The 15,728-nt window shown below is 44.9% G+C and overlaps 1 long non-coding RNA gene across 1 annotated transcript in view; it reads left to right on the top strand.

The window, feature by feature from the left end:
- LOC140587381 (uncharacterized) overlaps positions 1 to 15,728 on the top strand; it is a 37,130-nt gene that overhangs the window by 9,191 nt on the left and 12,211 nt on the right. Inside the window, exons 2-3 of the long non-coding RNA XR_011989099.1 lie at positions 2,877 to 2,990; positions 3,667 to 3,807. This is a non-coding gene — a long non-coding RNA (uncharacterized lncRNA). The remainder of the gene's footprint in view (positions 1 to 2,876; positions 2,991 to 3,666; positions 3,808 to 15,728) is intronic.

Raw genomic sequence — 15,728 nt, 5'->3', positions numbered from 1 at the left:
TTCTGAGAATGGGTAACCCTCTGGAGTCTAGCAGTAGGGAATACACTTTCACTGACTAGGTCATGGTCACACATTTCATTCAATATCATAAACTTAATTCATGGCAAATAAATTATTTCTTTTTGGCATTAAACTCATCTTAATCTTAGTGTACTTTGTAAATATGTCAGATTTATGTGAAGTTTGTAATTTGACGTCAAAGTATACGCATTGCAAAATGCAGTTTGGAACACTTGCAGAAACATTATAAAAGTATATAGTAAGCAATGGTGGAAGTTTGTTTGGATCCCAGATATCTGATCACCAAAGTCTTGGCTACATGAAGATGACTAAATGGTGTAGATTTGGATAAATAAATAAGAAAAAACTAACTCATGTGACTATTTCTGGCTCCTTTTATTGAATATGTAGCAACTTTCTTGTGTATGAATGAGCCATTGACACTTGGCCACTCCCCCCGCCCCCCCTCCTGCATTTATGGCAGTGATGGGGATGTATGTGGAATTTCACCGTTGCACTGTCCATCAAATTACCATGCGAATGCGATTTGAATGTACGCTAATGCGACTATTTAGAATGTGAATAGCGATCTTCGGGTGACAGCAGTACTACATGCCCCCGATGCAAATAAAACAAAGTAAGATGACATGGTTTAATTTTTTGCAGATTTAACCTAATTTTAAAAACTTTAATACTTCCAACAATGGACGTTTTGAAAAGAAGAGATTACGGATTTAGTCAGCTTTTTTTCATGTTTCTATGATTAGATTTCAGCACGTTATGAACTGAAATACACGGGAAAGATGCGCGGCATCGCCAACGATGCCATCGACTCCAGAGGGTTAACTTCTACCATTGTTTCATCCCTGGGGCTGCCCGCATTATGTGCCCCCTATACTCTGCACTTAAGGGTGTTTCTTCTAAGACGGTGGTTGAGTGGACTCCGGAGCGGTGTCAGGCATTTCATAATGCTAAACGGGCCTTGGTAGATGCTACGTTGCTAGCTCACCCCTTGCCAGATGCTCCCATCGCCATCACTGCGGACGCTTCCGATGTTGCTGTGGGTGCAGCAATTGCAGCAGTTGCTGGCCTTTTTCAGTCGCCAGTTGCGCTAGAGTGAGCGCAAGTACAATGCTTTTGACCGTGAGCTCCTTGGCCTGTATTTAGCTGTGCGCCATTGTGGATCACAAGCCATTGGTGGCTGCCATGAGCAAAATTTCAGACCTGTTTGTTTGGCGTAGGCTGAAAAAGGACATACGTGACTTGGCCGCTTCTTGCCTTGTTTGTCAGTGCTCTAAGATCCAGCTGCACACCAAAGCTCCCCTGGCACATTTTGCTGTCCAGGTGCATCAATTTGATCATGTCCACGTGGATTTGGTTGGTCCGTTGCCACCATCCCATGTTACACGCACCTTTTAACAATCATTGATCGAACAACCCGCTGGCCGGAGGTGGTGCCATTAGCCTCCACGGCAACGGCAGATGTGGCTCAGGCTTTCATCAGCTCCTAGGTCTCTCATTTTGGTGTGCCTGCTGACCTGTCGTCTGACCATGGACCGCAGTTCACATCCGAATTGTAGGGTGCACTTGCCCGTGAGTTAGGGATCACTCTACACCACACCACCGCTTATCACCGGCAAACTAACGGTTGTGTGAGCCCTTCGTGCATCTCTTCAGGGTGCTTCTTGGTCTGACAGGTTGCCATGGGTTTTTCTGGGTTTGCGGACCGCTCCGAAGGCCAACCTGCAGACTTCCTCTGCACAGTTAGTTTACGGACTGCCCTTGCGGACACCTGGTGACTTTCTGCCAGATACATCAGTTCCTTGGACGGCCTCACAGCAGCGCTCTGCTTTTCAGGACACTGCGGCTGCTTTTGGTCCAACACCCACCTCGCATCATGGTTTCCTGCATTCTCATGTTTTCCCGAATCTGGCGGATGCTCAATTTGTCTTTGTTCAGCATGATGTTCATCTTAATCCTTTGCGCCCCCCTACGATGGGCCTTTTCATGTGCTGCAGCCTGGGGACAAGTTTTTTGTTTTGGAAATGGGTGGTAAGGCCAACCACGTTTCTGTGGACCGTTTGAAGCCGGCCCATTTAGATTTAGATGCCCCAGTTCGGCCAGCTTCCTCGTAGGGGTCGCCCGCGCTGTTCAGTCCTGTCACCGGCCCCAGTTGTGCCTGCTCCTGTGGGTGATACTGTGAGCAGATCAGGGCGGGTGATCAGACCCCCTAAGAAGTGGGATCCTCTGCCTCTGTGAATTCTAGGGGGGCCTGTGTAGCGGGTTCATAAGCAATCAGAATTCTCAGGGCAGATGTGCTTTTATTCTGAAGGCTTGTTCGACTTCCTGTCAGAGTGTTTTTGGTTATCTCGCCAGCAACCGGATCTTCCTTTCTCGGCTCCTTCTTTTTGTTGCTAATAAAAAAGTGCTTCATCCATTTCACGGACTAAGCAACTGCCTCCTGTCTTTTTCCTCTCGCCACTATATACAGTATGTAAATGTGTGTGTGTGTGTGTGTATATATATGTGTGTATATATGTGTGCATATGTCTGTATGTATATATATATATGTGTGTGTATATACTGTATATAAAAATTAGGAGAGAACAATGAAACATATAACACATCACAAAAACTGTGACCGTGTTAAGTTAAATAAAGTAAAAGAAAACAATTTCAGGCCAAAATAAATAAATAGGGATCCTGCAGCTAATGTTGCTTGGACACCTCTATGAAGTTGTCCTGCCATATGTTTCAGATTTTAACCAAAGTGGTCTCAATTAATTGTGCTGCGCTTGTGCCGGTTTGTGTCATTGAAATTTTTGGCTATGCTGTTTTAGTTTCTGAGATATAGATATTTATTTACATGGTTGCAGTATCCTGATGGAGAAAGCAGACTCACCTGAACCCAGCAATCTTTCTATGAAGAATGTCTGGTCAAAGGATAACCCACCTGTGCTCGGAGATGGAAGTTTTCCAAAAGATCAAAGGTAAATATGCATTTAAACAATCACTGATTAGAGCATTCAGACTCTCAGTCAAAAGGCATATGAGCATATTGTTATGGTCCCCAGTCTAGGTTTGGAGACCATCAGAAAAGGAAAGGGAAAGGGGAGACGAGACAAGCGGGGAATAGGACAAGCGAACATGGGAAACAAGAGGGATCTTTTTTATGTTTTTTTATTTTTCACGAACACTTTCACAAACACTAGGTGTAACAGACTTCAGGAGTGACAAAGGCCAAAATAACAAATAAAACACCGCTACCGAAAAAATAATCCAATCTAAACTAATCCTAAGTGAGATAACAGAACACAAACCAAACAACAATACTAACTCCTAGCTCCCTAACCAAACCAACAGTTAAACCACGTGTCACGCAGAACAAAAATGGCAGTCACTCCTTACACACCTAGGTACAAACACACAGCAAACACACAAAACCGAGCAATGGTACCAAAGGGAGAAAGCAAAAAGGTAGTCGATAAACAGGCGGAGGTTCAAACCAGAAAACCAACAAACTAGGGCAGAAATACCAGAAAAGGGTGAAGTGAAAATCAGAAACCAAAAACCAAAACTGTCATACACGAGTAATCAAAACAACAATAATCCAAACAGTGAGCAAAAGCTCTCAAGGTTACGAGTTGTGGCCATTTCTTTGCGAAGAACTGGAAACAGGAAGCGGCGCCACAGACGGCAAAGGCATGGCCAGGTCCAGGAGGCAGAGCTGAAGGGAGCGACCGGTGAATGTCGACTGGAGGGAAGAAAGTCCGAAGAATCTGCAGGGATATCCCCAAATCGCTTAAGGCACGTACCTTCCTCATGACACATAACAGTATATAAAAAATAAGTAGTCTATTTTCACTATTTTGATTTAATTTGTGAAGGGGTAGTATGCTTCTCTTATTGAAACATAGTCAATGTGGTAATTATGAATCTGTGAACTATGTAATATATATTTGAGTTAATCTCACTAATTTTTCTCATGTTAAATTAAACCAGACAGAGGTGGAAAGTTCAGGTCCAGAAAGTACAAATCCAGACCAAGGTGTTGTTTCAACCAACAATGTACTGAAAAAAGTTACTTTGAATGAACTCAATTGAATCATGGACGGTGGTTCCACACCTCGAATCAGTATTTTGAAAATTAAACATTCTTTTTAATTTGATGCATTCACTTTGTGTTCTGAGAACATTGTTGAATTAATCTCACTAAATTTTGTGAAATTTTCTATGTCTGGGGGGTATTTTTCATACGTGGATTACTTGTTTAGCTGGTTGTAATTGTTAACAATTTGGCATGATCCTGGATCTGTCGGTTTTTCGAAACTCTTGCTGGATGTGTTGTCATAGCAGCACACCCAAATCCTCAAACCTGCTCGGAGCAGGTTTGTTCTACATAAACACACTTAATCAGTTTCCGTGCATGGAAATCCATTCAGTCATTTATAGATGAGCGACCAATTGCAATTGCTGCACAAATAAGAAGGGAATTTCAAATTGAGAGGGTTTGGTGCAAGATCCTTTATTGTTGCTGGATGATATTCTTTTTGAAAGATACCGCTTCAGCCGAGATGGAATATTATATCTTAAAGATTTATTAGCTCCGTATAGTAGAAGTCCAACTAGGTGAAGTTGGACTCTCACAGCCACACAGACAATGTGCATTGCCTTGTGATATTTTGCAAGCGGCACTTTTTTGTATACTGTATGTGATGCAGAAAATATACAGTTTGCCAGGCAAATTCAAATTCAATAAACTTTATTTGTCCCCGAGGGGCAATTTAAAAGGTATAGAGGAGCAGCGCACACACATAACAGTTGTAACATCTGACACAACAGATGACACACAATAACAGACATATTTTTTAGCAGAGAACAAGCAGTGATCAACAAGGGGTGAGACAGTGACTTGCACAGGTGCAACTGTGTTGAGATTACATATCTTTATATGTATGTATATTCTGTGTATTGCACAATGAACTATGAACAATAAATGACTTTAAATACAGAGGCAATAAGGTGCATGATGTTGAAAGTGAAAAAATGAGAAGTGAGAGAGACTCAGATCTGAGGAGGTCTGGATTGTAGGGGGAGGGGGAGGTGGGAGTGTGAGAGGTTATAATGGTGGGTTTGGGGGGGTGTCAGGAGTTCAAAAGAAGGACAGCTTTAGGAACAAAGGTGGCTCTCCTCCTCTGTGTCCTGCAACCGGGACAACGGAGCTGGCGTTTGGAGGGGAGGCACTCAAAGGCAGAGTTCAGCGGGTGTGATGGGTCTTTAATGATTTTGAGTGCTAGCCTGTGTGTCTGCTGGTCACAGATGTGTGATAAAGATCTCAAGGGCAGACCAATAATCTTAGAGCACACGCTGACAGTGCTCTGTAGCCGATTTCTGTGCTGCATGCTGGTGGAATGGAACCAAAAGATGATGGAGAATGAGATGACATTCTCTATGAAGGAGTAGTAAAAAGACTGTAAAATGTCTTTCCTGACTCCAAAGGAATTCAGCTTCCTAAGAAGGTATTGCCGCTGATGACACTTCCTGAGAATCTCCTCTGTGTTGGAGGAGAATTTCAGCAGGTGGTCAAAGATAGTGCCCAGATATTTATACTCCTCGACTAGTTCCACTGGCTTACCATGGATGAAGGTGGTAACTGCTGCAGCCAGGTCCCTCTGCTTGTTGGTGTAAGTCACCATCTCCTTGGTTTTACTGACGTTTAGTTCCAGACATGAGGTGTCACACCAGTCCACAAACTTCTGCAGAGACTGACAATGGTTGTGTGAGGAGCCTGACAGCAGAGTCAGGAGGACTGTGTCATCAGTGTACTTCACCAGATGGCAGTTGGGCTGTGTGGTTCTGCAGTCATCCGTGTATAAGATGAAGAGCAGAGGAGATAGTACGCATCCTTGGAGTGACCCGGTCAAGGTATAACGAAGGTCAGAGAGAATATTGTTTACCAGTACTCTCTATGATCTGTTGGTCAGAAAGTCCAATATCCACAGGATTAACTGGTTGTCAACTCCTACCTCCGGCAGAACTTTTCCCATGAGGCGGGGGACATTGAGTCCGAATGGGCCATGTTCCGCGCCTCCATTGTGGAGGCGGCTGACCGGAACTGTGGCCGTAAGGTGGTCGGTGCCTGTCGCAGCGGCAATCCGCGAACCCGCTGGTGGACACCGGTGGTGAGGGATGCCATCAAGCAGAAGAAGGAGTCATATTGGGCCAATTTAGCCTGTGGGACTCCAGAGGCAGCTGACAGGTACCGGCAGGCCAAGCAGGATGTAGCTTCGGCGGTCGCTGAGGCAAAAACTCGGGTTTGGGAGGAGTTTGGCGAGGCCATGGAAAACGACTTCCGGATGGCTTCGAGGCAATTCTGGTCCACCATCCGGCGGCTCCGGGTGGAAAAGCGGTGCAACATCAACACTGTTTATGGTGGGGATGGGGTGCTGCTGACCTCAACCCGGGACGTTTTGGGTCGGTGGAGGGATGCAGCTCACCACGACTGTGGAGCACCAGCGTGAATTAACATAGAGGCACACATCACAATTCACAATTTGTGAGTACAGGCAATTAAAGATGCGTTTTATGCCATTGCAGGTAATGTATACGCAATAAAATTACAGTTCTATAAAGAATTAAAAAATCACACTAATATTCTCATTACCCAGAATTTTCAAAGGTTTTGTCTGCCTTCTTATTAGCTTCAAAAAGAATGTTTCATAAATATTAAAGATTTCCTACATTTCATATACATAAAATTAACAAATACATATATATATACACTCACCTAAAGGATTATTAGGAACACCATACTAATACAGTGTTTGACCCCCTTTCGCCTTCAGAACTGCCTTAATTCTACGTGGCATTGATTCAACAAGGTGCTGAAAGCATTCTTTAGAAATGTTGGCCCATATTGATAGGATAGCATCTCGCAGTTGATGGAGATTTGTGGGATGCACATCCAGGGCACGAAGCTCCCGTTCCACCACATCCCAAAGATGCTCTATTGGGTTGAGATCTCGTGACTGTGGGGGCCACTGTAGTACAGTGAACTCATTGTCATGTTCAAGAAACCAATTTGAAATGATTCGAGCTTTGTGACATGGTGCATTATCCTGCTGGAAGTAGCCATCAGAGGATGGGTACATGGTGGTCATAAAGGGATGGACATGGTCAGAAACAATGCTCAGGTAGGCCGTGGCATTTAAACGATGCCCAATTGGCACTAAGGGGCCTAAAGTGTGCCAAGAAAACATCCCCCACACCATTACACCACCACCACCAGCCTGCACAGTGGTAACAAGGCATGATGGATCCATGTTCTCATTCTGTTTACGCCAAATTCTGACTCTACCATTTGAATGTCTCATCAGACTCATCAGACCAGGCAACATTTTTGCAGTCTTCAACTGTCCAATTTTGGTGAGCTCGTGCAAATTGTAGCCTCTTTTTCCTATTTGTAGTGGAGATGAGTGGTACCCGGTGGGGTCTTCTGCTGTTGTAGCCCATCCACCTCAAGGTTGTGCGTGTTGTGGCTTCACAAATGCTTTGCTGCATACCTCAGTTGTAACGAGTGGTTATTTCAGTCAAAGTTGCTCTTCTATCAGCTTGAATCAGTCGGCCCATTCTCCTCTGACCTCTAGCATCAACAAGGCATTTTCGCCCACAGGACTGCCGCATACTGGATGTTTTTCCCTTTGCACACCATTCTTTGTAAACCCTAGAAATGGTTGTGCGTGAAAATCCCAGTAACTGAGCAGATTGTGAAATACTCAGACCGGCCCGTCTGGCACCAACAACCATGCCACGCTCAAAATTGCTTAAATCACCTTTCTTTCCCATTCTGACATTCAGTTTGGAGTTCAGGAGATTGTCTTGACCAGGACCACACCCCTAAATGCATTGAAGCAACTGCCATGTGATTGGTTGATTAGATAATTGCATTAATGAGAAATTGAACAGGTGTTCCTAATAATCCTTTAGGTGAGTGTATATGGGCTTTTCAAGCAGCGCTGGCGCGCGCAATCATGTCGGAATAATGGATCCAGCTAGATTAATCTGCTACACAGCTCCGTTTGAAAAACCATTTGCATCCACCTGTGTTGAGACTTGGAAAAGCTTTGTTTGTAGATTATATTCATATGTCTTTTTTTAATGATTAAGGATTAACGTATATTTGTGATATTGTTTTATATTTGAGGAAATTTATGGATGATTATCCAAACCTTATTTGATATGTGTAATGTAGCTGAGTATGACACATTAAGCGACTGTTATACTATTAAGGGTTTATTTGACATTGAGGTAATTTGTGTATTTACAGTTTCATAGGGAAGTGCTAGAAACAACGTGAGAAAGCTTTTGTTGGGGAGGTGCTAAGGTGTTCTTGTTCTTTTAGGTTTAGGGCAGTAATCACTGCCCTAAATCGGTCACAATGCAGGAAATGATGAGGAGACAAAGGCTTTCACCAAGTTCTGTATTGCGTTCCAGATGATGCTCAGAGTTCCAATAACAGCAATAGCTTGTAATATTATTGGTATTAGTCTGCAACAGAGCATGTGAGTGGAGTGGAGCGGTGAGAATTTCCGCTCCTCGCTCACGAGGCTGTTGGCTCCGCCCGCTCCTCCGCTCTAATTCGCACTATGCCGCTCCGCTCATCACCGCTCCTCGCTCCACTAAAATGTCCTCCCGCTCCAGTCAAATCGCTCCATGCTCGCTCCAATTTAAAAGAGGGACAAATAATCTGCATGCCTAACAAATGTCACCTTAAACCGAAGCCTTATATCATAAAGAAATATGAGCAACGGCAACAGTGCCACTCAGAACAGAAAATATAAATTTTTAAACAACATATATGCAACAACGGACAGAAAAATAGTTTTTTTCTGTTGATGCTGCTGCTGCGGCTCTATAAAATAAAATTTCACTGACAGCATTACGTGAAATTAAAAAATCCTATTAGACCTACTTTGAATGACAAATCTAATTTATTTGATTACCAATATTTACTTTATAGGCTTTTATACTTTTATTTACTTATATACTTGATATGCTACAATAATATAAAACTTGCTCACGTTTTGCTCTGGCTTCCGCCTGTTCGCGTAGCACACTCTCATGTTTCTGAGAAAAGTGAGTCTTTACTCACTGAAACAGTTTCACCACATTGTTGTTCTTGCCCTGCATTATTGTCATCTATAGGCTACGTTTGATAGGAATATGTAGACGGGGATTTTCAGGGTGACAGGTAAGGTTTCATAGGAAACACCTGTGAGGCGGAAGTATGGAGGCTATAAAATACCAGCGATAGAAGAGCAGGGAGGCCTCCCTATGCTCGGTGGTGCTTGGAATCCACGCTGCAGCTGTTATATGTGAAGGAGCGTATCGTGGGGAGATTACCGCATTGTTGTGATATAAGGCGAGTACGGGCGGGGCGTACCGGGTTAGGAAGTTAGCGGCGCAAGTCGGCGTTTGGTGGCAGCGGCGTGGACTTCAGGCGCCACAGGAAAGGTTTGTGGTTCCTGCTAGAATTAAGTGGGGTTATTGGTTTATGTGTTTTCGGGGGATTGCGATGTTTTCCCCCGACTAGTTAATGTAAATAAGATTGTTTAATGTGAATTGATTTTGTTTCTTTTGTTTGTGTATCTGTTTTAGGAGGAACCACATGTTAATTTGTATTCCTGACCCTGGTTACGGATGTGAGCTGTCCAGGCCTTTTTATTTCTACACGTGTGAATTCTACCAGTGTGTTTTAGTGATTGTGGAATATTCTAAAGTGTTTTAGAGATTGCTGTGGTTAGAGCATTGTGTGGGGGTTGCGGTGTTGCCTGGCGCTTTGCTTCCTTCATGGGGCAGGGACATTGAATTGTGGAATTCTAATAATAAATCTTATTTCCGTACTTCTGTTGTGAGCTGTTTCTTATATCTGGTGCCCAGTTTAGCCAAGTGACAAACCTGCATAATTAGGGAAGTTTCATCCCTTACAAATAGTACACTTGTATGATCTATCAGTTTCCTTTGTGAAATACTTTACGAATTCCATCTCGGCCAATTTGTGTAACAGTCTTGATAATTGTACAGATGAATTCTGGGTAGATTTTGGCACGCCCTAGAGTCGTAGTGTGAGCGGTATCGGAGCGAAATTGGAGCGAGACAGAGCAACCGCTCCAGCCTTAATTACAAAGCCGCTCCGCGCACTGACTAAATTCCGCCCGCTCCGCTCCTCGCTCACGCTCCGCTCCACTCCGCTCACATGCTCTGGTCTGCAATAACAAACAAACATCTTTAACCACTCATATCTCAACAGCAAATCTACATTACTGCTAAGCATGAATACAAAAATGTTTTAAAAGGTAAATAAAGATTTTCAGCCTCATCCTTCACATAACTACTTTGTTAACATAAATAATAGGCTGGAGATGCATATAGTAAACTGCCATTCAGATAGAGAAACGAACACTGATTCTTAACCACAATGATAGCTCGGGCTTTTACGCTCTCCCGTGGCCAACAATAGGTACGGCATAACATTAACAGTGCATATTACTCTTCCACACGCAGACATTAACTTAACTTGGTATATAAAACAATATAAATGCCAGATAAATACAATGTCACGGTTGCGGGCATCTCGGGCACGGGAACGCGGCATAGTGCGCAGAAAAGGGCGGACGACCCACTTGCGGCTCCAAGAACAAAAAGGGTTTATTACAAAAGACAGAAAAGCTACAAACACAAAGAAACCAAAAGGACCACGAGGGGTCAAAAACTAAAAAGGGATTAATTAGCAAAATTAAATAACAAAACCTAACTACACAACTAATACGGGGAATCGCAGAAACAAACCATGAAACACAAGCAATACAAATTAACTAACACGCCATCACGAACAACCTAGACATAAACAATGAACCACTGGGGAACTGAACACAGGCAGGAACTAAAATACTAATGGGTAACGAGACTAACACAGGACAGGTGAGGCTAATTAACAAAACCAAGGAAACAGGTGAAACTAATGAACTCAAAAGGAACTGAAAACAGGGAAACTAATAACTAACCAAGGAAACAGAAACTAACACTGGGGAATCTAAACAGGTAAAGACACAAGCAGAGGGCACAAGGAACAAAACCAAGAACCATATACAAAATCACCAAATACAATAACTAGACAAACTCAACTGAAACACTAGGGAGCCAAAATACAAAAACAGGAGGTGGGATTCAAACACAGGACAGAAGGGTACTCAAGACAGAAGGGTACACAGATAACCACATGCTTAACACATTGAGCCACATGACCAGACAGGTAACAGGGAAGAACAAAGACTAACATGAAGGACGGGATGACCAGCAGCACCTGCTGGTCAAACAGGGAAGGGACACGGAAGGACCACAGCAGGGGGGCTGACCCTGACATACAACTTCCATAATCATATAGAAACCACAGTCGTCTCTGGAATCCACACAATGCATTCAAAGAATATCCGAGAGGACATTATAACTATCTGACAGTAGCTCCTATGTGCATTTAAATGAACATGATACAAACATAAAATGCAACATAAACTTACTTCTTGGCATTCACTCAAACTCTGAAATCAGCTGGATAGCACAGAATTAAATCCGGATGCACAAAGACAGATAAGTAATTAATTATATTTCGGAGCACACCGAACTCGAGGGCTAACTACTCGCTATAGGCAGGCAAGGAAAAAAAAACTACATGACCAGACAGGAAATACGTCAGTTCGCGTGTGAGCAACATGAACATAAAGTCCCAGCCTTTTCTACAGCCGCCCCAATTGTGCAGAGCACATTTCCTACCAATAAAGGCTGATCAGTCTGTCACAGGCCCCCAAAATATGGGGCGGCAGGGGGGTTGGAGTAGAACTTAATCCTCTGGCAGGCAAGTTGTTTTTTGTATAGTATGCGCCATGCTAGCAAAGGCGTGCAAAGTTCTCGCTCGCCCCCTTTGAAATTTGTCCCTTGGTCCGGCCACAGCTCGGTGGGCTTTCCTCTCCGGGCGATGAATCGCCTTAGGGCCATTAGGTAGGCATCAGCGTCCATATTTCTGAGGAGATCCAGGTGTACCACCCTAGTGGTTAAACACTTGAAAATAATCCCCCAGCATTTCTCATGGTGTCTGCCCACTTTCACCAGCATAGGCCCAAAGCAATCCATGCCAGTGGAATGGAAAGCGTGTTTGTAGAACTCTAGATGAGCGATGGGGAGATCAGCCATCTTTGGGACAGAAGGCTGAGCTCTCCAGCGCTGACATTCAGGACAGCTATGCTGGTGCCTTCGGATTGCCTCTCGCCCATGTATTACCCAGTATGACCTCCGCAACTCTGCGAAGATCCGCTCAGGACCAGGATGATGCAGGTCAGCATCATACTTTTGGATGAGTAGGCGTGTAGCAGGATGAGAGGCATCCAGGACAACAGGATGTAAGGATACATCACATTGCCCTTCTAACCGTCTGAGTCGCCCACCGACTCTTGTGAGGGTCGTGGGCTTTTCCATTTCAGGAGCTAAAGTAGCTAAGCCACTCCCAGATAGGACAGGTTTCCCGGCTGTGAGTAGTTTGTAATCCTCTGGGAATGACTGCTGCTGAGCTCACTGAAGGACAATCACCTCAGCTTGGTGATATTCCTCAACACTGGGAGAAGGGCTAAGAGGGTTCTGTTGGAGTTCTTGAGCCATAGCATCCATGAGCTCTTTGCCAGGTGCTATACACTTTATCTTCCCAGACCTTAGTCGTGGGTGAGGTGATAGACACTCCACAGAACACAGACTTCCGGAGCTCTGTCTTGTCCTCAGGTAGCTCTGCGCTGGGTTGTTCGGGCCAGGTGTCAGGGCTTAGGAGCAGGAATGGAGGTCCTAATGACCATTGGATTGGTGCTGCTAGGGCCTCAAGGGATTTGTCCCTAGTCAGATCGTTGGCAGGGTTATTCATTGAGTCTACATAGCGCCAAGTGCAATTCCCAGTTAGCTCTTGTATCTCTGCTACTCTTGCCCCGACGAAGACTTTATAACAATAAAATTGGGAGTTTAACCAGGTTAGTACTGTAGTGGAGTCTGACCATAATACATAATACATAAGACACTTGCAAGGTGAGCTCATTCTCAAGGACACGAGCTATCTGTGCTGCTACTAGAGCAGCACAGAGCTCCAGCCGTGGGATTGAATGTTGACATTTTGGTGCTACCGGTGAAGGGGCAAGGATGAAGGACAGGTGTATGTGGCGATCTGCACCCTCTGTCTTCATATAAGCTACGGCCCCATAAGCTTGCTCTGAGGTCAAGATTCAAGATTCTTTATTTGTCACATGTAGTTATAGCTGGTACAACATACAGTGAAATGTGTTTTCCTGGCTGAACTCCGACTGTGCTAGACGTAGGATAAGTATATAAGTACTAACAGAGGATAAGTATATAAAGAGGAAAAATGAATTTATATACATCTATATACAGAAGTAAATATGCATTTACCATGTAATAAATAAAGTGCCATAGGTGCAGACAAGGTAAGGTGCAGATGTGCCATGAGGTACAGATGTTTTTATAATTTACAGATGGAAGAAATTAAGTTGTGTGTGTAGTTGTCCATTGTGTTGCCCAGTTATGTGCTGTGGTTTAGGAGTCTCACTGCTTGTGGGTAAAAACTTTCGTTTTCGTTTCGTTTCCGTTCTTGTTTTCAGGCTACAGAGCCGTTTCCCAGACCTCAGTGGCCTGAACAGTTTATGGGCGGGATGGCTGGAGTAACTGGTGATCCTGATGGCCCGGGATCTGCACCTTTCAGTGTAGATGTCCTGCAGTGCTGGTAGAGGTGTCTGCAAAGATGTGCACTTCTCGTGTGGCACCCTCTTGGCTGACAACAGCTGGCACATAAGGGCGGGGGAAGGTTATGTGAGGTAAATACTTAAGCTCAGCTTCCCAGCTGGACCAGGCTTGCAGGAGTTCAAAGGGCAGGTTGGAATCATCCCAAATGTGCGGTTTATGCCACAATTGTCGAATGATGAGCTTAGCCTAGGTGGAGTAGGGCAACAAGTATCATACTGAGTAACTACAACTCGGTAGATGTTCCGCACGGTTGGGGCGTCATACACCACAGGCCTAAGTCTATAGCTCGAATTGTCAGTCTGCCACTTCCTGCTGAGGCTAAGAGTCGATTCCAGTGGGTTGAACTTATCCTGGCTTAACTACAGGTCCAGACTTTCTGATTGGGCTTCATGAGGTAAGTGGCTCAGGGCATTTGTGTCATTGCTTGCCCACTGATGCAACTGAAAGCCTGCTGAGCCCAGCAGATCCCTGAGTCAATCTACCAGCTGCTTGGCTTCACTTGCTGTGCACACACTCTGCAAGCAGTTGTCAACGTAGAAGCAGTTCTCTACCGAGAATCACAGGTCGTCATCAGGCTGTGTATGATCAGCAACGTGACGCTGCAGGGCATAAATTGCACAGCAGGGGCTGCAGGTGGTGCTGAATGGCAAGACCTGCCACTCAAAGGTTCTAGAGGGCTCACTGACCTTCAAGTCGCGCCACAGGAACCTTAGTAGGGAGGTACTGGTTCAAAGTCTGTCCCTGGTATTGGTGAGAGCAGTTGAAGACCAGGCGATGTTTCCCATTGTGGGTTACGAGGTGGCGAGGGAGGTACCAGCTTTCTTTAGAGGAGCTCTCCTTACTGACTTCCTTCACTACACCTGCTTCAATGAGCTTCTGCATTTCAATTTTGTAGGCATCCGCTTGCTTGGGATCTTTAAGGAGACGTCTTTCCGTGCTACGCAGCATGGCCATGACTGACTCCTTAGGTGCATGCATGTTTCCATGATGCAGCAGTGGGGTGGCATATCTGAGAATCCCATCCACCTCAGTGCGGACAGTCTTGGCTTCGAGTAAAGCGATTGCCTGCTTATCCTGCTTCGACCTAGTCACCTCTTTATCTCGTTGGTGAGGTAGAGTGTCTATTTGCCAGAGCCATTGAACGTGTTTGTACAGATCATCCATCAGTGATGGGACAGAAGTGAACAGACACTCAGTCGAGTGCGATGGCCGCCCCATGAGCTAGATGGGGCCTTGAAGGGTCCACCCCAGCTGGGTGCGGACTGCTGCAGGACTCCCAAGTGGGCCAAGTCTTACTGGTTCCACAGGTGTTGTTAGATGTGGCTGGTTGGAGCCAATAAGGAGGCATGGCTTGGCGTCTTTGAAGGCAGGTAAAGGAATGCCACACAGGTGTCTGACCTTAATCTGAAGACTGTCAATGGGATGTGTGTACTGAGCTAAACTAAGGTGGTCTGCTGTAAAGGCACCCTCTATCTTATGGCGGGTCTGAGGATTGGTAGCAGTGGAGACATAAAATGAATCAGTGTGGCCATGGAGTACCTGGATGTCCTGACGTAGGGGTGGCTCCAGATTTCATTAGGTGATATCAATGTAAATCAGCTCGCTGTTCAGGTGGGAGCTTGCTCAGCAGTCAAGCTAGATGTGAGCCGCAGTTGAGTTCGATCTCCCCTTCAGGCCCTAAGGTCTGTAGCAGGCCCACCTGTGATTGTATCTGGAGGGAGAACTTCTGGAAGGCTGCTACATCGCTACACTTGACTTCAGGGCCCTCTAGAACACTGGCTATCCTTTTTAAGGCAAGCTGATGGGGCTGGCCGAATTTATCATGGAGGGCAGCCATGGTGTCCAAGTAGGGAGTTGGTGAATTCAGATAGGTGTCAGCG

Source organism: Paramormyrops kingsleyae, unplaced genomic scaffold (genome assembly GCF_048594095.1).
Source record: "Paramormyrops kingsleyae isolate MSU_618 unplaced genomic scaffold, PKINGS_0.4 ups199, whole genome shotgun sequence".
Taxonomy (NCBI): domain Eukaryota; kingdom Metazoa; phylum Chordata; class Actinopteri; order Osteoglossiformes; family Mormyridae; genus Paramormyrops; species Paramormyrops kingsleyae.
This window is presented reverse-complemented; position numbering and strand designations above follow the sequence as displayed.